The sequence below is a fragment of the Heterocephalus glaber genome, unplaced genomic scaffold (assembly GCF_053883595.1).
Source record: "Heterocephalus glaber isolate CG9 unplaced genomic scaffold, H.glaber_assembly_v1.0 deba00000347, whole genome shotgun sequence".
In the NCBI taxonomy this organism is placed as follows: domain Eukaryota; kingdom Metazoa; phylum Chordata; class Mammalia; order Rodentia; family Bathyergidae; genus Heterocephalus; species Heterocephalus glaber.
The window spans coordinates 29,824,590-29,849,954 of record NW_028258143.1 but is presented as its reverse complement, the minus strand read 5'-3'; the positions used below and the strand labels follow the sequence as shown (position 1 = coordinate 29,849,954).

At 41.7% G+C, this 25,365-nt stretch overlaps 1 pseudogene across 1 annotated transcript in view; it reads right to left on the bottom strand.

The window, feature by feature from the left end:
- The window catches only part of LOC147829895 (uncharacterized), a 30,618-nt pseudogene extending 5,363 nt beyond the window's left edge, over positions 1 to 25,255 (bottom strand). The window contains exon 1 of the transcript XR_015445737.1: positions 187 to 25,255. The product of XR_015445737.1 is annotated as an uncharacterized LOC147829895 (transcript). The remainder of the gene's footprint in view (positions 1 to 186) is intronic.
- Positions 25,256 to 25,365: the final 110 nt, after the last annotated feature.

Here is a 25,365-nt window from a genome sequence, read left to right as displayed (position 1 = left end):
GCTGCGTGTTCCCGCTGAGCAGAGGCCTGGCCTGGCCTGGCCTGGCGCACACACCCTAGACGTGACATTATGCCACTCATCCTTCTTCTGTGTAAACAACCTTCAATCAGTGGGCCTCCAGCCAAAACGACCCTGCCAGGCCGGGGCACACAGCAGCCGAAGGGAAGACAGATGAGAGTTCGCTCAGCGTTTATTTTCCACAATAACACGCTGCTCTCTATCCTCCTGCCGCTCAGGTTTGCACACCGACAACGACCTTGGGATTTCATGCTGCACTGTAGGGACTTCCGCCTCGTCCCGCACCTTCTGCCTAGCCTCGGACCCTTTCGCCCCGGGCGTAGTTTCCAGGGGTAGCATTCTCCACCGCATCCCACGGAACTCCTGGCAGCGTGCTTCCGGTCGCAGCACTTCCTGTTGCGAGGTGTGGCTGGGGATTACAAAAGGTCCTCTCCGTGGCGCTGCAGGTTTGGCAGGGGTTCGGGCTCCTGTGTTTCTTCGTCGGAGCACCTAGTCTGCGCTGGCTCTCGGGAGGAGCCCGGCTTGGCCCGTAAAGGGCAGGGAGACAGGTCAGGAGGCCCTCCGGCGGAGAGGGCTGGGCGCACCCTGGTACACTTGTCGGTGAGGAGGGCGGCGCGCTGTTCACGCATGAGCTGCCTGTGACGTTTCCAGGCGTCCGGGGTAGGGCACACTCCGGACATCTTTGCTGCCCAGGCATGTGGCCCAGCGGGACTCAGGAGCGGTCACTCCTTCGCAAGTGAACCTTGTGCCCTCGCCCCGTGTGACTTTGTACCTCGGTGTTAGGGTAAACCGACGCACGACCGAGACCATCAGAGCAGGCAAAAATAAAGCAACAAACGAAGTTTTATTTCCAGCCTGGGTACAAGGCTAGTCAAGGGCGACCAAGCCGTTGACCCTGGGGGCTTGGGGAAGGAGAAACTTTATAGGGGAGTTTGTGTAGGGGAGGGGTACTGCCGGGGGGGGGGGGTCAGGTGATCTCCAGGGTTGTCTGGATCTACACATGTTGCTTCGTGGGTGGGCTGTTTATCTCGAAACCGGGGCTTGGCTTCCTGTTATCCTTTGTGCTTTGCAGCATATGTAACAGCATTGCCTGGTAAGTTTTTTGCCTGGGCAGGGGTCTGACACCCTGGGGTCCCCCCTCGTCTGAGCCTGGTGCTCCCTCCTTCAGTGTGCAGACCACGCCCACGCTGTCTTCCAGTTCTCCTGGCACGGTGCACGAAGGCACAGGGCACAGCTGTGCTGCATGCCCAGGACTTCTTGCTCTGTCGAGAAATGTATTATTTGGTGCAACCAATAGGAAGTTGGAAATATTCTCATTACTGGCCTTAAAGCATTTTTAAAATAAGTTGTCATAAACTCACACATACTAAAACTAGATGAAACCCGACGCAAAATAAAATGATCCATGTCAAAGAGAAAGCCCTTTTAGAAACCGAGTGCCCAAACTATAACCCCCAAACCACTGATTTATCGCAAAGTGCCAACATTACATTTAAACCTGAATACTGAGGTTTTTGTTTAGAAAAACAACATGGCAGCTCATCTCACGTGTGGACTGAAAGGGAGGGATCTGTGTGCCAGCTGCGGCACAAGTTCCATATGTTCACCATCACGGCCTTGGGGTAACCACATAGTGAACAACTGCAGGACTGATGAGCCCTCAGCTCTCATGTCACAAAGACAGTCTGAACTTATATTTTTCCTGGGAATGACATAAGCTTTCCTTTTACCTGTATTTCATTGTTCATGTGTAGAGCTACCAAGTACAAAGTCTTGTACCTTAGTTGTATCACTTCATGGACAACTATTTTAAGTCCCTTCCAAAAATAAATGTGGTGTTTAAAAGAATGAACTATAATACAGAGCCATTTTCAGTGTTCTGACCCATACAGGCCAGGAGATTCACTGTGTTGCCCTGGTCCTGTAGTTCCTGCTTTCTCTGGACACCCAGATTTTCTGGAGAGGGCTCCAGCTCCCACTCTGGTGCATTCTGACCACAGTTATACAGGAGGAGGCTGTGCAGTAAAGAGAAAACACAAGAATTGTCTTCTGACCCCTGTTGTGTCTTGTGCTGGCCTTAGTTTCAGCTTTGACAAGAACTGTTAAACAAGCACTCCTGTTTGGGCATTTGTTTCTGTTTTAACTACATTTAATTATAATGTTAAGTGAACATCAGAAAATATCCATTAAGAAAACATAAACCTTATTTTAAATAGTTACTCTTTACAATTTTTGTTAAGATTTTTTTCTTTCCAGTTTATGTGGACTCATTTGGGAATAACAAAAATGCTACCTATATGATTCTTAATTTGTTATCAGATAAAAAATTGAGGGGCCAGGGATTTAGTTCAGTGGTTCTGCCTCCTGCCTCAAAAGCACAAGGTCCTGAGTTCGATCCCTGGTACCAAAAAAAAAAGTTTGAAACACTAGATATTTTCAAAGTTCACGTCAAAGCTGAGTCGTGAGTGGTGCTCCCCCAACTGCTTTGCACTTGTGCTCTCTGGCAGCTTACAGCACTTTGGGTCCCCTGAGCAAAGTTTGGCTATGCTGCATCCCTCCATCACCTCATGCAGAAGAATTGCTGATTTCTCCCTTGTCACCTTTGTAGAGATGCTTCAAAAGATACAATAGCGGTCATTTTTAGGGGATGTCTCTTCTAATATCATGCTAGAACTTGCTTTGGGGATAGATCTTATTTTCAGGGAAACAAGGTATCATGTTTCCCCCCAAACAAGACCTACTAAGAGATCAAAAATCCCAGCCCCAATCAACCCATCCTTGCCTTGCCTGCCAGGACAGAGTGGCTATTGAGCACTACATTGAGCAGTAAGATCTGTTATAAAAAATCCACTTGTCAAAAAAACAGGCTCTTTGTTTTGAGAAAAAGAAAAGTTTATTCCAGTGAACAGGAACTAGAATCAGGGAGTAAAATTAGGAGATTTTAGCTGTTAGCTGGGAAAGATTTCATCCGTGAATGGATGGGCTAACGTTGGGAGAGAGAAGTAGCCAGCAGGGAAGCAAGACTATACTTACATAGATTTTGGGGAAGAGATTATAATCATAAGGGATTTTTATGATTTGAATGCCCAAGGATGGTCTTTTCAGGTGGGTATGCAGTTACTGGACTTCTCATTGCCAGGGGAGTTGTAAACCATATTTTGAGTCTATTTGCCCTCTTGCAAATGTGAAGCTGCTATTGTTTGCTGAAAGCAGCCTGTTTGGTTTAGGGCAGGCCTGACAAGATCTAATCTCCATGACACTGGGCATCACCATGGTAATGAACAGCTATTCACTGTAGTTGAAGTTTATTTTCCAGTTAGGTTTTATTTTGGGGGAAACACCTAACCTACTAAATATCATAGCTTAGCTACACAGTACATTGTGGTGTATTGCTTGTTTACCCTTGTGATTGTGTCCTCCTGCCCAGTATTGCCAGATACAACATTTTGGTAGCCTGGGAAAAGACCAAAATTCAAAGTACAGTTTGTACTGAATGTATATTGCTTACATACCATTGTGAGGTCAAAATATCATGCCAAATCATAAGTCAGGTCAAAAATTTCAAATTTTTGATATCTCTTAAAAATTATTCAAAATAGAAAAGACTGAAAAGGACTGAATCAACATAATGAGTATATAATAAGAGAATTAAGTAATGGCAAAAATAAATAATAGATGACCAAAATATATTTTTAATGTTTTAAATACTTTAATGTCTGAAGATTATAACATGAAATAAATGTATTAGCAGTGTTAAAATACAAAAGTACAAATCTATTTTATAAATCTAGTCTAGATACAAATCTAGTTTAGCATATCTTAACTGACTTTATTTGCAAACCTAGAGCTAGACAATAGTCTGGACTAAAAATGATTCAGAATACTGATTAATCACACGGCAGGTTATTCTAGCCAGAGAAAAGGAAGTGAACAGAAGACAGAAATGAGGTAAAGATATTCTGATTGGTTACAGGTCACTGTCTCCTTTGAATGTGATTTGTACAGTTAGCTGCTGTGATTGGCTGAGACTTGGCTACTTCTTACAAGAGTAAGTTACTGTCCGTTTGCACATCAAGTTAGGTTGTAGTTCACTATGCATAGAGAAACCTTTAAGCTAAGCTTAAGACATTTAAGAGGAAAAGCTTTAAGCCAATCTTAATTCAGCTTAACAATAGCAGTCCTATACAGACATAAAACTTCTACTTAAAAAAATATTGAAAATAATCAGATGACAATTTAGATTCACATTCAATACATATTTTGATTAATGTGGTAGATAATTGTTCTAAATGCCTTAGAAAAGCTTACGCACGAAATATAGCTCGACTGTTACCCTCATTTAGAAGGAACATCCTTGATAAAGCTACCACTGATTCATAAACTTGAGGAGTTTAAGAATGCCCATATTCTTGCTGGGGAGACATGCAGAGCATGCCTCAGTGTTACCCAGGTTCTTTCTCTTCAGTGTGACTCCTATTAGAAGTTCCTGAGGTGGTGGGGGTGGTCAGACAGGAGATTCAGACATGGCTTCAGACCTGGGCTCTGTGACATCAGCTGACTGCTGAATGGGCCAAAAGGTGGTGAGTTTAAAAGAAGGCAACATTTAAAACTCTCATGATGAATGAAAAGTAAAGCCAGGCACCTTGGTTCTCATTTTAGTGGAGATTAAAAGGAACCTAGGATGACATATGTTTTGGGCAAGGGGCACAACCAATCCCCCACACATTCGGGGCAGACTGTATTTATCCCCCAGGGTTTCTGGGATGATTGAACAAGAGAAAAGTAATAATAGCGGCTAGACATACAGCCCTGGGACTGTTAGTCTGAGCCAATTCCCTGCCTCCTTCTGTCCCCAGGGGTCTGATGTTTGGGAATATAGAGACTTCACGCAGCTGGAAGTGCCATCCCTTACAGAGATGCTGCAGAGACTTAGTTCTTCCCAGCCTTGGTCACTTTATTGAGGTGCCCAGAGGTAGACATGGCTGATACAGGATGTGGTGTCCTCATGTGACGGGCCCCTTGGGATGTGCAAGTTTCATTTCCTCTTCTCCTACAGGGTTATCAGCTTCAAAATACAGAATAGGTTCATGTTCTTGTCTTTCTGTCCCAGCCCAGACCCTGGAGGGCCCAGAGAAACTTCTGCCTCTGCCATCAATCTGGGTGGGCTTGTGAAGCAATCTTGCCTGAACCAGGCGTGGTGGTGCCTGCCTGTAATACAGCAATTCAGAAAGTTGAAGCAAGAGGATAGCAATTTTCAGGCCAGCCTAGGCAACTTAATGGGACGCTTTGTCAAAAAAAAAAAAACCAACTTTCTAGGAACACACAAATACAGGAGAAAAGAGGTCCTACATTTTGTTTTGCTTTTGTTTTGTTTTGCACCAGGGTCTTACTATGTTGCCCAGACTGGCCTTATACTTAGGATCCTCCTGCCTCAGCCTCTGAAGTAGCACATGCCACTGTGTCTGGCTTCTGTACATGCCTTTCTGAGTATGTATCTTATTACTGAGCTTTTTCTATGGGCTACACACTTCAGTCATAATATCTTATTTAATACTATATGCATAAATTTAACAAATGAATTATTCCTGTTATCAAGAGGGAAAGAGACCTCCTGCCACCCTTCCTAGAGTATTACTGTGAGAAGCCTACTGGCTGTGAATCCTTTCTCTAATCTTCTGAAATGTATGTAATTCTCAAGATGAGCTTCTTTTCAGTTTTGCAGCCCAGGAATGTTCTGGGTGGGATACATCTCTTGAAATGTAAATATGTAGTTGGTTCCACACTATACCTATCACTGTGAATTTTACCAGAGTACCTATTATGGTTTGTATCTTGATGTTCTCCTGTTATAGCTTTTGTCTAGTTGTCCCCCCAAAGCCTCATACAATCATAGGTGGGGCTTTTTCAGAGCTGTCTGGATCTAGAGTATATGATGCTGGGATTCATAATGCAATGCTAGGATCACAGGCACTAGGATTAAGGGTGTGAGTGCTACCCACTCTAAGTAGCCTGGATAAGATATAAGAGATAGAAAAAGCAATGGTCATCCTTTGTTGCTTTGTTACCTTCTGCCCACCATGAATTGTTTTTCCTCTGTGGTGCCTGTCTACCTTGGAGCCAGAGGATTATGGCCTGAAACCTCTACAAACTGTGAACTACAAACTGTGAACCTTTCCTCCCTTAATTTGTATGTTGGCTGTTTTGTCTCAGCAATGAAAAAATAACAGCCCCCAAAGCCTCATATGCTCATAGGCGGGTCTTTTTTGGAGGTGGCTGGATTTAGGGTGTGTATATATGGATTAAGGGTATGATAAATTAGTCCACTGATTGGTTATCATAGTTCTGGGTGTGGATAATAGGAAGCCCCACCCTGGGTGTGGGTGGCACCAACAAATAGGCTTGTAGGCTGGATGGGATAAAAATCTAGAAGGCTCCTTACTATTTGCTGCCTCCTGTCTGCCATGCTATGGACTTTTTCTCCTCTGCCATGCCCTTCGGCTATGCCACCCTGCCTCGGAGCCAGTTGACTATGGACTGAAACCTCTACAAACTGACTAAAATAAACCTTTCCTCCTTTAACTTATGAGTGTCTGGTATTTTGTCCCAGCAATGAGAAAATAACTAAGACAGCACCTGATGATGGGAGCTGGAACCATCTTGATACAAAAGAAGATAATTGAATTTTTTTCCTCTGGATAAAGGAAATTCAAGCAAAAGTCTACCTGGATTCCAAGTGAGTTTAAGCAATGTGCAGTAATGGCACTCAGTCCTCTTATAAGAAAATTTCATTAATCTTGAGAAGTTCTGTATGTCCTGGTTAAAAATGGGGGACTCTGGAAGAATTGTGGCAACTGGCTATATAATTTTTTTTTGAGACGGGGTCTTGCTCTGTAGTTCAGGCTATCCTTGAGCTATGTAGCCCAGGCTGACCTCGAACTCATGGCAGTCCTGCCTCTCCCGAGTTCTGGAACTACAGGTATGTGCCATAATGCCTGGCTAGTTATGTGTCAAACGGTGGCTGTACATAACAGCCTATACTACCCTACCAGAGACAGTATCCTTTTCACACAGTACTAACCTAACCCCAATCTGTGCAGCAAACTCCTCACAGGAACCACTGCCCTCTAGAGCTCTCTCTGTCATGGGAGGGTTCTTTCCTGCAGTCTTTTAGGACAGGAATTGGGTTCTGACATGCACTAGCCTGTTCACCTGGGCCATACTTGCCCATCTTTACCTGTTAAGGACAATGAGAACAGTTCCTCCTCAGGACTCTAAAATAGTATTGAAAAATAAATTGCTAGAGAAACATTCTTCTCCACAAAACAAAATTAAGAAAGTTTTATTAACAGTCATACACAAATATAATGGATTTGGGGTCACTTATAAAAAGGGCTAACACAGACAGAAATCCCACCCACTTATATAGCTAGCTGCCAGCCGGGCATGGTAGTTCATGCCTGTAATCCCAGCACTTGGGAGGCTGAGGCAGGAGGATTGCCAAGAGTTGCCTGTCCTAAAACAGATTCATCTGAAGCCTTCCGGGTGCCCTTGCTGACCACGTCTGTGGAGTCTTTCATGTTCCTGTGACTCCAATTTAGAGTTGTGAATTTGGACAAAACCAATGGAGGAGGTGCTTTTTAAACTGTGAAGTGCTATAAAAATATTAATAAAATGTGTCACCTCAGGCCATTTGTTTAAGATGAGAAGTGAAAGATGGTCTAATGGTAATTTCTAGCTCTAGTCATTTTTTTCCAACTTTTTTCATAACTCACATGCAGTACTGTAATGTATAACAGAACATAAAACTAATTTACTGTGGAAGAAGCCACCATAGGGCTGCACTGCTACTCATTTCCCTGCATCATAAGCCCGAATGTGGGTCGTTAAGTCTGAACAGTTGTTAAATGAGAAATATCAAGTGTTATAGCTCACAGCATCCACTGGTCTATTCCACCGGTGTGTTTTTCCCTGAGGGCTTTTAAAGACCCCCACTTTCACTGCCTCTTGTAGGTTCCACCCACAGGAGCCAGGGAGAAAGTGCAAGTTGCCCCTTTGTTTTTCTGTGTTATGTTCTGTCTCAATTTCTCTGTAAACCTCAACTTTCCCATTGGCTGCTTCATGGGTCCTAGGACTCCATCTCCCTTTTTCTTTTCTTCTCCAAGTTACTATTTTTCAGTGTCTGAATTCCAAATCCTGGAAAGGCTAATCCATTGCTGCTTACCACTCTGCCATCTTCCAGGGAGGACTCTTTATTTATTAATTGATGGTGGTGCTAGGGTCATACACATGCACAGTACCACTGAGCTACATCCTCAGACCCCAATATTCAAATTTATAAAGAGTTTGACGTAATGAAAATATGATTTGGGGGGTTAAAGATTCCTAAGATGAAATTGGTTGTCTAGTATAGAATCTTGGACAAGTTACTGAATTCCTCTGCTAGGTGTGGAAAACCTGCACTCTAGACCTCCAACACACATATGAACACACATATAAATTACTTCTGAAATGCAGGAGTTCAGTAACTTCTAACTCCCCCTCCCTGCTCCCATCACATTTTTGCTAGTCCTAGTCTTGTAAATGGAGCAAACTGAGTGGGAAGATACTGAGACAGACAAGCTTCCCTTTCTGCAGTCAGTTATAAACAAAGATGATAGAGACTACTAGCAACACCCACACACACCATACACACACACACACACACACATACACACAAACACACAAGATGAGGTTGCAGATAATAAGTTCTAAACACTTCAGTGTTAAAGCTAATTTAGGCCACTGACCTAATTTTGAAAAGGCACAGAACATATCTATTTGGAGAGGATATTAATGTGTGGTTAAAAGAGTATCACCTTCATCAAGCAAGTTCTAAGAAAAAGTATGCTGCATGCCTTTCTGAGAATGGCCAAAGACCACGCTTGTGAACCCTGGCTCTACTCCTGTCACCTCTATGGTGCTGGTCTGACTTCTGAGTAATTCATCTGAGATGGGCCCTGGTGTGAATTTTTTTTAACCTCTTCAGAGGATTTAATGTAAATTATGTCTGCTCTCCCTTTATGGGTCCTTCGGCAGAAGGGATTCTGTTGTGAAACAGTGCAGACAAAATCACTTCTAATTTAAATATATACCTAAAATCTACCAATAAAAGAATTTTTTTAAAAATCACTTCTAATTGGAGAAACTGGGGATCCAGAGCCAGGATGTTGTCCAGCACACTGGCTAGGAGACTGAGCCCAGGCCAAGGAGATGGGTGGGAGTAAACCAGAGTGGAAAGAGACCTGCTACTCACTGTCCCAGGGCAGAGACTATGCAGATAAAAGACAGAACATCAGGCTTGTGAGGAACTGACAGGCTTAATGACAGGTAATTATTGACCAGCTGGTAGAACCAATCAACAACCATGTAAACAACCATGTTCAACAACCATGTAAATTGCATTAAAAACTATTAGGATTAAATAGGTGTCTTGTGGGTGCCTCTTCCTGCACAAGTTCTCATTTTATCCTCACTACACCCCATGAAATTGACACGGATTAAAGCCCCATTTTATAGATGAGAAAAATGCATACTTTTGAGATATTAAGTAATGCACCAACAACATGCAGCCAGCAGGGCACTCAAAGTGCTCTGCTAGAAGCTAGAAGCAAGCTACTTGCCCCAAGTGGGGCATGGAGGAACTGCAAATAGAGATGTGCTATAAGTATAAAATTCTCATGAAACTTAGAAAACTACCAAAATCAAGTTAAATATCTAGTTAATAATTGTTTATATTGATTACATGATTAAATAGTAATACTTTGGATACATTGGGCTACATAGGATAATTACTAAAACCAATCTCAGTGTTTTAATGTGCATACTGGAAAATTTTAAACTGTGGCCACACTCTCTTACCATTTGCTTAGTTTTATACTGCTTGCTGATCTCCAGAAAAGACAAGGGACCATTTATTTTGTGAAAAGCTCTATTATTCCATTCAACTCAGCTATTCCCTTCTAGGTATCTTCCTGAGAGAATTGAAGACATCATATTACAGTGATATATGCATACTGATTCTTGTAGCAACACAATTCATAATAGCTGAATCTTGGAAGTGGCCTATATGTCCAGCAAGAGATGAATAAAGAAATTATATCCCCAGTACCAAAAGAGATGAATAAAGAAAATGTGGTATTTATACACAATGGAGTACTACTCAGCCCTAAAGAAGTATAAACTAGTTATTTGTAGGAGAATGGATGTACCTTGAGGCCATAATGCTAACTGAAATAAATCAGACACATAAGCTGAAATATAGCACGATTTCTCTTATATGAGAAACCCCAAAAGTAAGTAGTTTAATGAGCAAAGTAAAAGACAATAGGATATGGAGATCTTTCGCAAAAGGGAAGAGGACCAAGACATAGGTGGGTATTTTTTATTTTATTAAAAAAATTTTTTTTGGTTTTTTGAAACAGGGTCTCAGTATATAATTCAAGCTGGCCTTGAACCCACTGTGTAGCCCAGGCTGGCCTCAAACTCTTGATGATCTTCCTGCCTCAGCTTCCTGAATGCTGGGATTACAGGCATGTGCCACCATGCCCGGCCTAAGGAGAGGGTATTTTAAAAAGGTTTGTTATGTACATATACTACCTCCCCACAAGTAATGTAATCATTATGTACTGGAAGCATATTAATAAATATAAATATTTTAAAAATAGCTAGTTCCTGGGCTGGGGATTTAGCTCAGTGGTTTTGTCGCCTGCTGCACAAGCGCAAGGACCCGAGTTCGCTTGCTGGTACCCCAAAAAAATACCAAAAAAATAAAAACCAGCTAGTTCCAAAGGACATGGAGGGGGCCTCTTACTGCTTCAAATCACCATCTTGTATTTATGTGTGCAAGGGCTTTTATAGTAAAGAAGGAAAGGAAAAGGAAATACAGACAGACAACAGAGTGCTCTAGCTTGTTTTATCCCTAAGCCATTCACACCATCCTCTGCTCTTTCCTTCTCTTGTGGAAAGGAAATGAATTCCTGACCTGGACCAGCACTGGCATAGTCCATCCATTCATCAGATCTGAGGATAGGAGGGGTCGTGAGAAAGTTTGGAGAAGCAGCTCAGTTTTTAAAGAGCCATTTTACCCTGTCAGTTAAATTTCAGTGTACAGTGCTGCTGGGGACCTGCGTCCTACCCATATATGGCACTGTAGCCCAGAGAATGCTGGCCTACAGCCTTGCACCTTGCTGAGAGTACCAGGGCTTCAGGCTCTGGGTCTTGGCTTCACCACCAAGCAGCTGCATGATCCTCAGTAAGACCCTTACTATGCCTGCCTGAGATTAATTTCTAGACTGAAAATGGGACAGAATGCTCATACCACAGAGACACTCCAGTCACAGCCATGCATGTGGAGGCTCCAGGAGCCAGGTGGTGATGGAATCCACTAGGAGCCCAGGCACTCCACCCCAGGGCTGAGGGGCTGAGGGGCAGGGCCTGGCACACAAGGACCTTGGGGACAGAGTGTCAGCAAGGAGGACTCTACCAGCTTCCTGGACCTCTGTTCACTGGACTGTTTCTAACTGGCCACTCAGCCAAGGAACCCTTGACTGTGGAATGCAAGTCACCTCCTGGGTTTCAGGCAGGTGTGGGTCTGACTAAAGACCCCAGCCAGGATGCACTGGCTCCAATGACAACAAAACTAAGAAGATGAACGTTGAATGAAAGCTTCAAAGCCTCCTGGAACAAGGAAGCTGAAGCTGGCAATTCCAAGGACAGTTTAGGTACCCAAAGTCATAAGCACCTGAGTGTTTCCATCCTTCTGCGTGGCCATCAGCAGCAAGAAGCCACTTTATCCCAAAACTTTTCTATTTCTTGGCCACAGACCAGGAAAGAAAGACCAGGGGTGAAGGACTTCACCTTATGAACCTGTTATGTTTAGATAGAAGATGTTCTTTGCCAGCTCCTCTCCTGAGAATCCAGAATGAGTCATCTGGTAACTCTTAGCTGCAAAAAGATTGGGGGTTCCTGAAGGCCTTGCCAAAAATGTCCCCTGCTAGGGATGACAGTACAGGATTAGAGCCATATCATAATGAAATGGAAAAAAATAAAAGACAGGGCAGAGACTGACTGTCTCAAAGCTTGGCAGACTGACAATCTCAAGGGTGACAGTAAGTTTTGCCCCTTCCACTAAACCCACAAAAGTCACTGTGACCAGAAGATGAACTGCTGAAACACAGCTGCCTCGCTCCCTATGTCTTAAAGATAAACTGTAAAAACAACATTTACCTCCCTCTCCCTACCCTTTGCTAAGTTCTGCTTCTGTAAAATTATCCTTGCTTCCCCTCCCTGGCTAAAGAACAGATAAATGTGAGAACAAACTTAGAAACAGGGGGCTGGGGATTTAGCTCAGTGGTTTCGCCGCCTGCTGTGCAAGCGCAAGGACCCAAGTTCGATCCCTGGTACCAAAAAAAAAAACAAAAGAAAAATTGCAGCAAACTTCCCATTTTTTTGTAGCTAAAAATTGCCCTTTGGTACCAAAAAAAAAAACAAAACAAACTTAGAAACAGGGCTCAGATTTTGGAAGGTGACTTCCAATGGGCCTGCTAGCTAGCGAATAAACCTGCCTTTCCTTTCAATTCACTGAGTGCTGCTCTGTTCCTTGGTCTGCCTGCCCTCTGAATGTCACTTTAATAAAGGAGAGTGAGTAGAGGCTACAACAAGTTCTGTATGGGGACTGTGCATCCCTCTTCTGCCACCCATGCCTATTATTAAACATGGAAACCTGGATCATTTTAATAAGCAGCAAAGGGCAATTTTTAGCTACAAAAAAATGGGAAGTTGGCTGCAATTTTTCTTTTCTTTTCTTTTCTTTTTTTTTTGGTACCAGGGATCGAACTCGGGTCCTTGCGCTTGAGCAGCAGGCGACGAAACCACTGAGCTAAATCCCAGGCCCTGCAATTTTTAAAAAGAGGATAATACACACACTACTTACACATGCTTATAATAGCTGTGGTTGGCTGGATGAAAAACTCATGACAGTACTCACTACAGATAGAGCCTGGGTCTGCAGTCTAGACTAAGCAAGAGAGTTCTTTGTACCATAAACACTTTTGTTTGTTTTACATTTTAACACACCCTGTGCCATGATTACATGTTTCCTCCTCTACATAATACAATCAACTAAAGAGAAAGAAGTTCAAACACAGGAGGAGGCCAGTAGAGGTTAAGAGACACACACCAAGAAAGCCTGGGGGAGCTCTCCGTCAATACAGTCTCAGGGAAGCAACATTGCCATCTACCTGTTAGATTTTTCACTGTGCACTCTACTCCCTTTCTGAGCCATGCTGCTCTTTACTGGGAGACAGGATCTGCAAGGTTCTGTAGAAACCACAATAACTTACTGTCTGATGGACTGGTGTGGGATGAGTTGGTGGCTTTTGAGCCTATGTCCCTGGTCAGCCCATTTGGCCAAGAGAGTATCTGTGAGAGTCTTGATGTTATGGGATCACACAGGTGCTGTCTTACAGACTGACCACTGTGCTTTCTAGACCTCCTATTCTCTCCTGAATCTGAAGAATGCTACTGGCCATTTGACTTTGAGCTACCATGGAAAATAAATTCAGGTATGAAGATGTGTTCCTAAGACCAAAATGAGTTATTTCCAGGAGTGAAGGATTTTCAGTGTGGGTGAAAGTCACAAAAGCAGGTGGTAAAATTTCCTTCCATGGAACTCAGTAATAAAAGGGCAGGTAGAGCTTTCCTGTATGGGACATTCAAATCATTGTGTAAGTGCCCATTGTGTGAGTCTGGGGACATGCTCCACTATGTCATGGAACCAAAAACAGCAACTGTTGTGGACAGAAAGTCTTGTGCTCATTGCTGGTATAGTCTGAACTAGCTTGACCAACTCTCCCCCTTCCATGTTCTATCACAAAACAGGTTGGCAATGAAACTCTGTGTGCTAGTGCAAAAAATACTAATAAAAAATCTACAGTGTAACACAAAATTAGAGAGTTTTTTTTTAATAATAATGCATACAGACTATCTATGTCTCTAGTTTTTCAATGTTATAAATTACCTGGTTTCTGGTATTAAGTTATAGCAGCAGAAAACAACAAAGATAGACAGTTGTGACAAATATCATGAAGTTATGCACCAGTGACTGAGTCTAGAAAAATGTAGCTGGGGCAGAGGGAGTCCTTTGACACTTTTGTTTGTGTTGCACATGCCAGTGCAGGAGAAAACGTGTCTTTGGGGACACAAGTACACCTTTTACCCCCTTGTCGCCACCCCTCTCTACCTGTCTACACTTTATCTCTTGATTGGTTTAGTTTAATGTTTATCATTAGAAGCTGCTCTTGCAATTCTATCTCATACACATCCCTGTTTTTATTTTTCAATATTCTCTTCCAAGAAGAGATCATTTTCATGAGGCTATTTGCATTTTTCTGTGGTTGTTGTTATCATGTGGTTAGTTTGCATCTGGCTTACTACATTTGCAGAAACATTTTCCATATTGCATATTGTGTCAAAATAGTTTCATCTGTAAGAGTTGGCTGTTTCCACTATTAATAATAAGTACCATCCTTTTGAGTCCTACTTTCTTTTGGATTTTTAGCTCTTTTCAGAGAATAAATTATTCTAAGTGGGATAAATAGGTTAAAGCATATAAACGTTCATAGTTCTTAACTACCTATTCCAGCTAATCTTGAAACCTCTAAGCTTATAAAAATGATGCTGACCCTTGTTCTTAATATGCAAAGAGTGTTTTCAAAGAACAGAGTAAAAAACCCAATGGAAAAATGACAAATGTTATAATAAAGAAATGATATACACTTAGCCTCAGTGATAATTAAAAACTTGTGAATTCAAGCAAAAAAGTACCTATCTTATAATCAAGGACTGACAAATTTGGTCACATGTCTTGATGGTAAGTTCTGGGGAATCACTTTCATTGTATTCTTTACAGTTAGATTAATTGCCAAAGATTTAGCAGAAGATAATTTAGCAATTGCTGTCAAAACTGAAAATATATGCCTTTTAGGGGTTAGGGTTGTAGCTCAGTGGTAGAGGGCTTTTCTACCCTGTATGAGGCCCTGGGTTTGGTTGTCAATCCTCAACCCCAGTTGAATTGTGAGCAATTCTACTGACAGAACTATATTCTCCAGACTTACTTACAAAAATAGAGATAAAGAAAAAAAACTGTATTCACTTCATGAATGTATGGAACAGGCACATTATATAAACACAGTTGGATCCATTTTTGTTAAACCGAGGAGTAGGAAATATCTATGGTACTTCACTTTATATCTTCTACAGTATTTGAATTAAAAGAATATATTAGCTTTGAATATTAAAGAAGAAAACCCTTTACTTAAAAGCAACAAAAAACCAAGTATTTTAAAAACTAGAAAGGAGCCACTTGGAAATTTATTCACAAAGGGGCTACAGTATTTTCTTTCTCATAGAACTTGCCAGTGAGCTTGTTCTTTTTTCCTCAGTGAATTAGCTAATGACCAAAGTGTTGTTCTATGGAAATTATTAAAAAGTATCATTATTGTTTACTATAGTACTTGATACTTAGGCCAGAGTTATCAGGCAAGAGAAGAAATAAGAGGGATATGTATAGGAAATGACCTCAAGCTATCCTTATTTGAAGATGACACCATCCTGTACAAAGACAAAAAAAAAAAAATCCACCAAAAGATTCTTATAACTAATAAACAAAGTCAGCAAAATAGCAAGATACAAAGCTAGCACACAAAAATCAATAGCATGTCTGTACATCAACAATGAACACACTGAGAATGATATCAAGAAAACAATACCATTCACATTAGCTTCAAAAAAATTAAATACCCAGGGTATTAACCAAGGAAGTGAAAGATCTCTGAAATGAAAACAACAGTATTCTGAAAAAAGAGATCAAAGAGGACACCAGAAAATGGAAAAACATTCTCCGTTCTTGAATAAGCAGAACTAACATTGTCAAAATGGTCACATTACCAAAACTGATTTATAGATTTAATGCAATCCCAAACGAAATACCAACAGCATTCTTAATAGAGGTAAAAAAAAAATCCTAATATCCATATGCAACTAGAAGAGACCCAGAATAGCAAAAGCAATCCTGGACAACACGAACAAACCAGGAGGCATCACAATCCCTGATCTCAAGTTATATTACAAAGCTACAGTGATTAAAAACAGCATAGAACTGGCACAGAAACAAACATATGGATAAGGGAACAGAATAGAGGATGTAGAAACAACCCCAGATGCACACAGACATCTGATCTTTGACAAGGGTGCCAACAATATACACTACATAAAAGATAGTTTCTTCAACAAATGGTGCTGAGAAAACTGGCTATCTACAGGCAGAAGATTTAATTTTCTTTCACCATATCTTTCACCATGAACTTAAATAAAATCAAAGTGGATCAAAGACCTAGCTATTAAAACAGAAACATTTAACTTGCTGGAAAATAAAATAGGTAAAATTCTTGAAGACACAGGCATAGGCAAGGACTTCCTTATCAGAACCTCAACTGCACAAGAAATAACATCAAGAATCAACAGATGAGATTATATAAAATTTTAAAAGCTTCTTACAGCAAAGAAAACTAACAGAATGAAGAGACAACCTACAGAATGAGAACATTTTTTCCAGCTTCTCTTAAGACAGAGGACTAATATCTAGAATATTTAAAGAACTCAGTTAAATTAGACCCCCAAAAGTAAAAGACCCAATTAAAACATGGGCAATTGAAATAAACAGACAGTTCTCGGAAAAGTAAAAATGACCCAGAAATACATGAAAAAATGTTCAATATCTTTAGCCATGTGAGAAATGCAAATTAAAGCAACACTGAGATTTTATCTTACTCCAGAAAGAATGGCTGTCATCAAGATCTCAAAAAACAACAAATGCTTTAGAGGCTGTGGGGAAAAGGGATTCCTTTCACAGTGCTGATGGGAATGTAAACCAGTAAAACTATTATGGAAATCAGTATGGAGATTTCTCAAAAAGAAAACAAAACCCTAAAGGTAGAAATTCCAATTGATCCAGTTATTCCCCTTGTAGGTATCTTCCCCAAAGAATAAAGGACATCATATTACAGTGATACATGCACATCCATGTCTAAAACAGCACAACTCATAATAACTAAATCCTACCAACAGATGAATGGATAAAAAAATGTGCTAGTACTACTTAGCCACAAAAAAGATACATTTGAGTAATTTGTAGGAAATAGATGCACCTTGAGACCATAATGCCCAGTGAAATAAATCAGACCCAGAAGCTTAAATATGGCATGGCTTCTCCTTCATGAGAAGTCCAAAGTATGAATAAATTTAAGAGCAAATTAAAGGACAAAGAAGAGGGAACTGGGAGATAGATCTTTTGCAAATAAGAAGATGGAAGGAGGGAGAATAGAGGGGAAGAGGAAGTAAAAGGGATTAAGATGTGATATGTATATTTGCCAACTCCCCAAGATGAATGTATTCATTATGTATCACCAGGCAAACAGGAACCAATAAAGAAAAAAGAAAAAAATACCATTTTGTTCTTCTCATTAAGTAAGTACCTGGACATCTCCATGTTATGCTAGAAACTCAGTAGGAAATCAAAATGTTTATCACTTATGGATGAGAAAAACTGAAGCCCCCAAAATTTGAGTGACCATGCCTTGGTGCAGAGTAGGCATGGAGAACAAAGCCAGAGCTCAGGACCACACTGGTTATTGTGAGTGTGATGAAGTGTGCCCCAGGACCTGCACAATAGCATCTCCTCCTTTGTCTTGTTCCCTGATTGTGCCTAGCATTTGTCCCTTATGTTTTATAGTGCCAATAACATTGCCCATCAGACCAAAGTTGGAGCAAGTATGAAAGCCTTGCCCTACCCTCACTAGGCTCACCAGGGCTGAAGGTTCCCTCTCCTTCAGAGACAGGTGGGCATTGGCTGGACTCCTTAGTAGCAGCCTGAGAGAAAGCAAGCAGGCAGCTGCAACTTTGGGTGATAAGAGGGAAAAGGAAATCAGGCTGTCAGTGAAGTGAGCAAACCACTATAGTACTTGTGATAAGAAAATGAGAAAAGCAGGCAAACTGAATGAGACTGGTGCAAGCAAAGGTGGAGAGAGATCAGACCAAGAACCAACCCTAAACTTTATTGTACCTTCATTATGGTGTGCTTCCCTAATAAAAATCTCCTCCCAGAGTGGGGGACATAACACATTTGTAAGCACAATTTGGCACATGAACAAATTTACACCCCTTCAGTAATTAAACTCTACCCTCCCTGGAAAACTCTCCCAGTTTTGGAAAAAAAAACCCTTTGGGACCCCATAAAAGTGAAACATATCCTTTGTTAGGGGCTTTTCTGACTGTGGAGTGGCCAACTTTACTTCTTCTTTCCTGGGGTTATCTATGAGGAAGCAAACTTTGGTTTTTTTCTATAATAAACTTTAATTTTATTTTACTCTATAAGTAGTCTGTATTATGATTTCTATCTAATGTGGAAAATGACACCCACTAGCTGGTGACACACCTATTTTCCTGAAAGTTGACCTGGGCAACAACCACTGCTCCTCCCCTGGATGTCCTCCACCTGCTGACTCTCCTCACTCTTCCTTCCGCATATTCAAATCATAGTCCCTATGGGTGTGGAATGATAGGATAAGACCCAGGGTGAAAGCCAGTGAGGCAAATTCTGTCCTTTAAACCAGGATAGAACCAGAAACAATGCTAGCAAACCTATCACTTCCATTCCTCCTTTGTCCTTCTGGCAGGAGCCCAGAGAGAGCTTCAGGGACCATAAGGAGGCCTACAAAATGTGAGCTTATCTCCTGCTCCCCTTCTGGGAATAGTTTCCCTGTTAGTTCTCAGAACTCACAAGATTTGCAGAATGTGAGTAAGTCATTTAATCAGCCAGTCCTGCCTGGAACCTAGACTGTCTCTTGTTCTTAGTGCCTTGAGGAACAAAGACACTCTGCAATAAGCATGCTTTACCTTGGTATAAATGCAAGCTGGCAAGAACTATGTATTTAACCTATTTGCCTGAGAGGTACCAGTACTGAGAAAGTCATTTTATTTTTTTATCCTTTTGTACCTGCATCTCCCTTCATTTTCACTGGTTCCTATCCCCAAAGGAGCTCCTCAACACTGCATCCTGCTTCTTTCTCTACATTCTTTTCATCTAGAAAGCATACTGCTTTCTAGTCTTAACAGACCCTAATTGTTTTTATCTTTCGGTTACCCAAAACACAGTTCTATATAAAAAATATCTGTTAATTTTAGTACCCTAAACTTACAAAACTGCATGAATCAAAAAACTTAGGACTTGGAAAAAGTGTAGAAATAGCTGATGCTGGAGAAAATGTGTAGGAGTTGGTGGTGATAAAGGAAGGAACAAGCCAAAAATTGGGAGGAAATAGCCGTGAAGCATATGAGATGTTATTGAAACAAATGGTAAATGTTTAAAAACATTATCACAGTAAAAGACACATTGCCATTAACATCCCTGAAAATATCACTCTTACTTATCCAATTGTTTTGCCACTTTCTGAAGCAGTTCTGGAAATCCTCTCTCATGTCATTAGCTGCACTGTTGTGGCTGCCTCGATGTCCTGAATAGATTTAAAATGTTTGCCTTTGATAGTCACTTGGAATTTGGGGAAGAGACACAAGTCTCAGAGAGCCAGATCCAGTGAATAAGGTAAATGAAAATACACTGTAATATTTTTATGAGCCTTTCAGTGGGGTGATAGCAGCAGCATTCACCATATTTTTCTATTACACCTCCTAAAAAAACAAAATAGGACTTCTAGAACTGCTTCAGAAAATAGCAAGAATGATGGTGTTATGGTTTGTATCTAGGTGTCCCCCAAGAGCCTCATGTGCTCATAGGTGGGGCGTTTGAAAGATGATTTATCATGGTGCCACTGTAAGTAAAGGTGTGTTAGGAGATGAGGCCTGGTCAGAAGAGGCTAGTAATTGGGGGTGTTACCTGAAAGAGTATAGCTCCTTTTCTGCCTTATTCCTTCACTCTCTGCTTCCTGGCTGCCATAACATGAGCAGCTTTCTTCCCCCAGCTCCTTCCACCATGGCTTTCTGCCTTGGAGCCAGCCAAGTGTGGACTAAAATGTGAGCCAAAATAAACCTCTCCTCTAAGTTGCAGATATCAGTATTTTGTCCCAGTGACGAGAAAGAGACCAAGATGGTGTGTGTTCAAAGAGAGGGGAAGTATTTTGAGGGAGATTAATGACAATGTGTCTTTTACTGTAATCATTTTTTAAAATTTAAACATTCAGCTTAGTTTTTGATCACCCTTTTATATTGTCTTTTTTTTTAGCAAATGCTAAAGCCATTCTAGACATGTACTCATTATACCTCAAGGGAACCGTCAGTCTTGGTTCACCTTAGTTTCTTTGTAATGCACTCTCAATCCAAAACACTTTTCAGACACAAAATTCCCCAACCATCTAAATGTGTCTTTCTGGGGGAACAAAGACAAATATAATGTAATGGTAATCTTGTAAGGGAGGACAGACACTAATGATAAGAGCTGTGCACATAGTTGGTATTTCTAAGTTTCCTGAAGTCTGGTTATTCTAATACAATCAAAATCCACCTCAACTTTAATAGCTCTTGACCAGGTCTTTCAAATAATCTGAAAAGCAGAAAAAATTCAGCACTTGGACAATTCTTAGGCTTCTTATTCTTCTACTGCTTCATGTAGCACATGATCATGTGGCTGCCTGGGAGGTGTGGCTACTATTGCTGCCCAGCATCAAAGATCATACCATATGGCACTAGGTCAGGCAAAGGTAAAAGTTTTCTATTGTATTTCTATTGTTTTTGTACCATCACCACTGTAAAATTGAAAAAGTGTAAGTTGAACATTGTAAGTTGGGGACCATCTACATATATAAAACACCAGACCTCTGAGTCAGAGCAATGGACAGTTTATTTCTTACAGTAAACATGGCAACCAGAATATCGAGTTGAGGTGGTTTCTTACACCCCTCTTCCCAAAGGGATGTGATATGGATTGCATGCTGCCTAGCTACACAATGGGTATCAGTGGAGAGGGATCAGAAATTAAGAGACTTTGAAATTTTAATAGAACCACCCATTCTTTCCCGCAGAGGAAAATTACTCATTATCCTGCAGTGGAAGAAAGTAACTCTGGAATACGAAGGTTTGAGATGTAGGCTGCTATGTTGGCCATGCTCCATCTTCTGCTTCCTTTTCAATTGTCCTTCAAAAGCTAGCCTGTGCCCTCTGCTGAGAAAGCCTGGATATGCAGGAACACATGGGATGCAAGGACAGTTGTGTCCCCAAAATGGACAGAGTGAAGTCATGCAGCAAGAGCATCCCATGAGATTAGTGAGGTTAAAGAGGTAACAGAGACTTTGGTTGGGGCCATGAAGACCCCAAGCAGCAAGATGACATATATTCTGAGCGAAAAGGAAACTAAACAAGGGTTCTGGGCAGAAAAGCGTGTTTCTGTTTTAGTAGTTAGATGTTTGATCCATTTTGATTTAGATTGTTTGTTTTAAGTTAGATGTTTGATCCATTTTGATTTTAGTTTAGTATATGGTGAGACATATGGGTCTAGCTTCAGTCTTCTGAATTTGTTTCCTGGCACCATTTATTAAAGAGGCTGTCTTTCCTCTAATGTATGTTTTTGGCCACTTTGTCAAAGATGAGGTTGCTGTATGTGCCTGGGGTTGTTTCTGTATCCTCTATTCTGTTGCCCTATTCCCATGTCTGTTTTTGTGCCAGGATAGCATGTTTCTCTTTGCAGAATCACTTTTTCCAAAATGGGTAACTTAGAATTGCAAACAGTTCATTCAGCTTAGACTTACTCCCTCAAAAATCTATTGCCTATAGCCCCACAGGACTAGTTTTTGGCCTCTAGAACAGACCCTGAGAGACAGCTCTAAATTGGCATTTGTATTCCTTCCTGGAGCAGGGAGTGTTCCTCCTCTTGGTGTCATAGGACAGAATAATATGTCCCTCCAGGACACTTGCTTTCCTTATGCTGGTCTCCAGAGACAATGAATTGAACATTTCTGGCTTTGAAGTTTGTTTACATTCTAGATGACACCTTGACCCTCCCGAACTCCAGGCAGTCCTCGGCCTCCTTCCTCCCTCTCTCCACATGGCAGTCCCCAACCCCATATTTCCTCTGAAAGTATGGACTCAGAAATGTTGGCTTCCTGTTTCCTATGACTCTAAAGAACTCCAAGGTTTATCTGTTATCCGGGTTTCTGTTAGTTGAGCCCCTTCTTGTGTGGAGACTTCACACAACTTGATAAACAAGTCACTGCAAGCTAGTGTTGTGACCAAGGAAGGAAAGTTTCATCCTCCCTTTACCACCACCCAACAAGCCTAGAGCTGAATACGATCAGATGTTCATGGAGCACAACTCAAGGCTCTTCCAAAAACACTTGATTTGCTCTCTTTCACTGAATTCTCATAATAACTGTTGTGAGGTATGTGTATCTGTTTGGGCAAGTGCCTGGTAGAAGCCTCAGTGGTCTGTGTACATCATGGACATAAATTAGATTTCCAGTTGTCTAGGAAAGGCACTGTGTCAGGAGGGATGGCTGGGAGTTTGCCAGGATGAACCTGACATTGTCAGATAGACACTGACCTGTTGGGAAGGTTATCACATTAGGAGGAAAAAGCACAACAGGGTCAAGGTTTTTGGAGCACCATTCGTAAATCTACTGTTGTCTTTCTGCCAACCTAGAGGACTGTCTGGTTTGAAGCTGTCTTTCTGGATGGGGGACTATTTGTCTTTCTAACTGGTGGTCCATCTGGCTGTCCAACTGGAGAACTTCCTGGCTTATTGGTTGTTTATCTGAGGGTCTGGTTGTCTATTTTGTTTCTGGCTGGTGGTGTGTGCATGGCTGTCCCTCGAGGGGTGTAAAGGCTTTTAAGCTAGGAGCCACTATTATAGAAGACATTATTGAAGACTCTTGCAATGGATCTTGATCATTTGTGAGACAACACAATGCAAGCTGACAAGAACAGAAGAAAGAAACAAGACTTAGAGAGAAAGCTGGTCTTGGGCTGATCTAAGCTGCTCTGGGTAGCAAAGACAAAAGGGACCAAGAGCATCCAGTGTTTATTCATTACCAGTGTAGGAAGGAGAGGAGCAGGTTAGGGTTTGGGACACCTGATGATAGTATTGCAGGCAGGACTGAAAAAGGGAGGCACTAGCATATCTCTGTTGAAGAGAATAAATGGGTAATTCAGAAGAAAAGAATTTATTTGGAGTCAAGCTGATCTTGGCTGGAAATCTGCGCAGCAAGGCCCTGCTACTTCACGGACTAGGACTTAGTCTTCATAGCAGCCATTAGCAGAGAAGCTACACTTGCCCAACTCTGTTATCTGACATGCCCATTGGAGTCATTAAAAGCTTTGATTAGACCCCTAATATAAAACAGCCAAATTATGGAGGGGCAAGAAACTTGTGCCACTAATAGCCTATTAATACTGGGCAGAGATGTCTGCTACAACTATGCCTGGGGTCCATTTCCCAGTGAGTTCCATCTTAGTGGCTCAGCAGTCTGTTTGGCTAGTGATTGGTTTGCCTGTTATTCTGAGGTTTGGTCCATCTGTCTTGTCAGGCTAGAGATCTGTATAGCTGGCTCCAGATACGTCTGCCAAGTGGCAGTCTGTGTATGTCTGTCCAGCCAGGGTGTCTGTGTGGGCAGCTAGGGATCAGGTGGTCTTTCTGCATAGCTGGGGTCTATCTAGATATAGTCTGCTTTGTTGAAGGTCAATCTGTCTAAAGAGCTGGAGATATATATCTATTCATTTGGGAGGATTTCCAGGGGTCATTTGACCAGCTGGAGTCTATCTATCTGGCTGGGGTTTGTTTAGTTGGGGTGGGTGGTTTATCTGTCCATGTAGGTTGAGTTATCTGTCTCTGGCTGAGGGCAGTAAGTCTCCTGTCTGTGTAGGGGCCCACAGATCAAATGGGAAACCCATCTATCTGAGGGGCTTGAAATTTATCTACCTGCTAGTAGTGTGTCTGTCTGCCTAAAGGATCTATCCAACTGAAATGTCTGCCAAGTTGGGAGATGGTCTGGAAAGTGAAGGTTATGTCTAACTTGGGATGCTTCTCTGAGTGTCTGACTGCCTTTGTGGCCAGTTGACTGGTTGGTGGTTCACCCAGCTCTCTGTTCAGAAGCTACACTACTGTGCCTGCCAAAATGGAGGTATTACATTGGAGGGGATTGTCTGCTTGTCTGGGGATCTGTCTGTCTGTCTGGGAGTCTGGCAGGCTAGCTGGTATGTTTATGTGGCCAGGGTTGTTTGTCTGGCGATGACCCCCTGGATGGGGGTCCATCTGGTAAGTTAGAAGGTTGGTTGGCTGGAAGATCCGTCAGTCTGTCAGTCTGTCCATGTGGGATCTGTTTATGACTGTCTAGAATCTTGTCAAGCTAAGAGTCTATCTGCATGTCTAGCTGTCAGAGGGGTCTGTGTTTTGGGGCCATGTTTGTTTGGTGGTCTGAGTGGGACAGGTCTGTCAGGCTGTTTGTGTTGGTCTGTCTCTCTAGCTGGGGTCCCTATGTCTAGCTATGGACTTTATCCCACTGAAGATCTGGCTGTTTAAGGGTCTGGCTCTGTGTGTCCATGCTGGTGATCCATCTGTTCTTTTGCCTATCTGGGGTTTTTTTTTAATCCCACCTGTGTAGAGGCAGTCTGGTTGGCTGTGAGTAGGCCTGGTGTAGATCTGTCTGGATGGCTTGAGGTCTACCCACCTTTCTGAGTCCATCTATCTCTGTGTGGATCATGAAGGGTCTGAGTAAGGGAGCTCAGAGCTCAGATACTGAAGAACTGTCCATTTTTGGTGAGGGGTGTAGTCTGCCCATTATAAATGTGGGGGATGGGCAATGCCCATTCCTATACCAGTCATATCTTCCATTTTTTTCCTCCAACCCTCAGTCCTTTTTTTGGGTAAATAATCACATACTGAGCATCTATATAGTCACCTTTTCAACTCAACAGTTACCATATTCTTTGGTCAAGGCTAGCGAGTAGCCCATGTAAGGACAAACTATTTCCTAGTTATTACTAATGTATAATTATGCCTCTTTCAATTTTTGATTTGTAACACAGTGATCACTGATCATTCTTATACAGATATTGCTGTGTACATATACAAATAAATTCAGAGTATAACTCCTTGGAGTTGGTAACTACTAAGTCAAATACATATGCATTCTACAAGTTGATGTACATTGCTACATAGCTTACCAAGGTGATTACAATCAGAGGGCAGAAGAATCTTTGTTTCACATCACATTTGTCAGCACTGGATGTCACCAAACATTTTAAATAGTT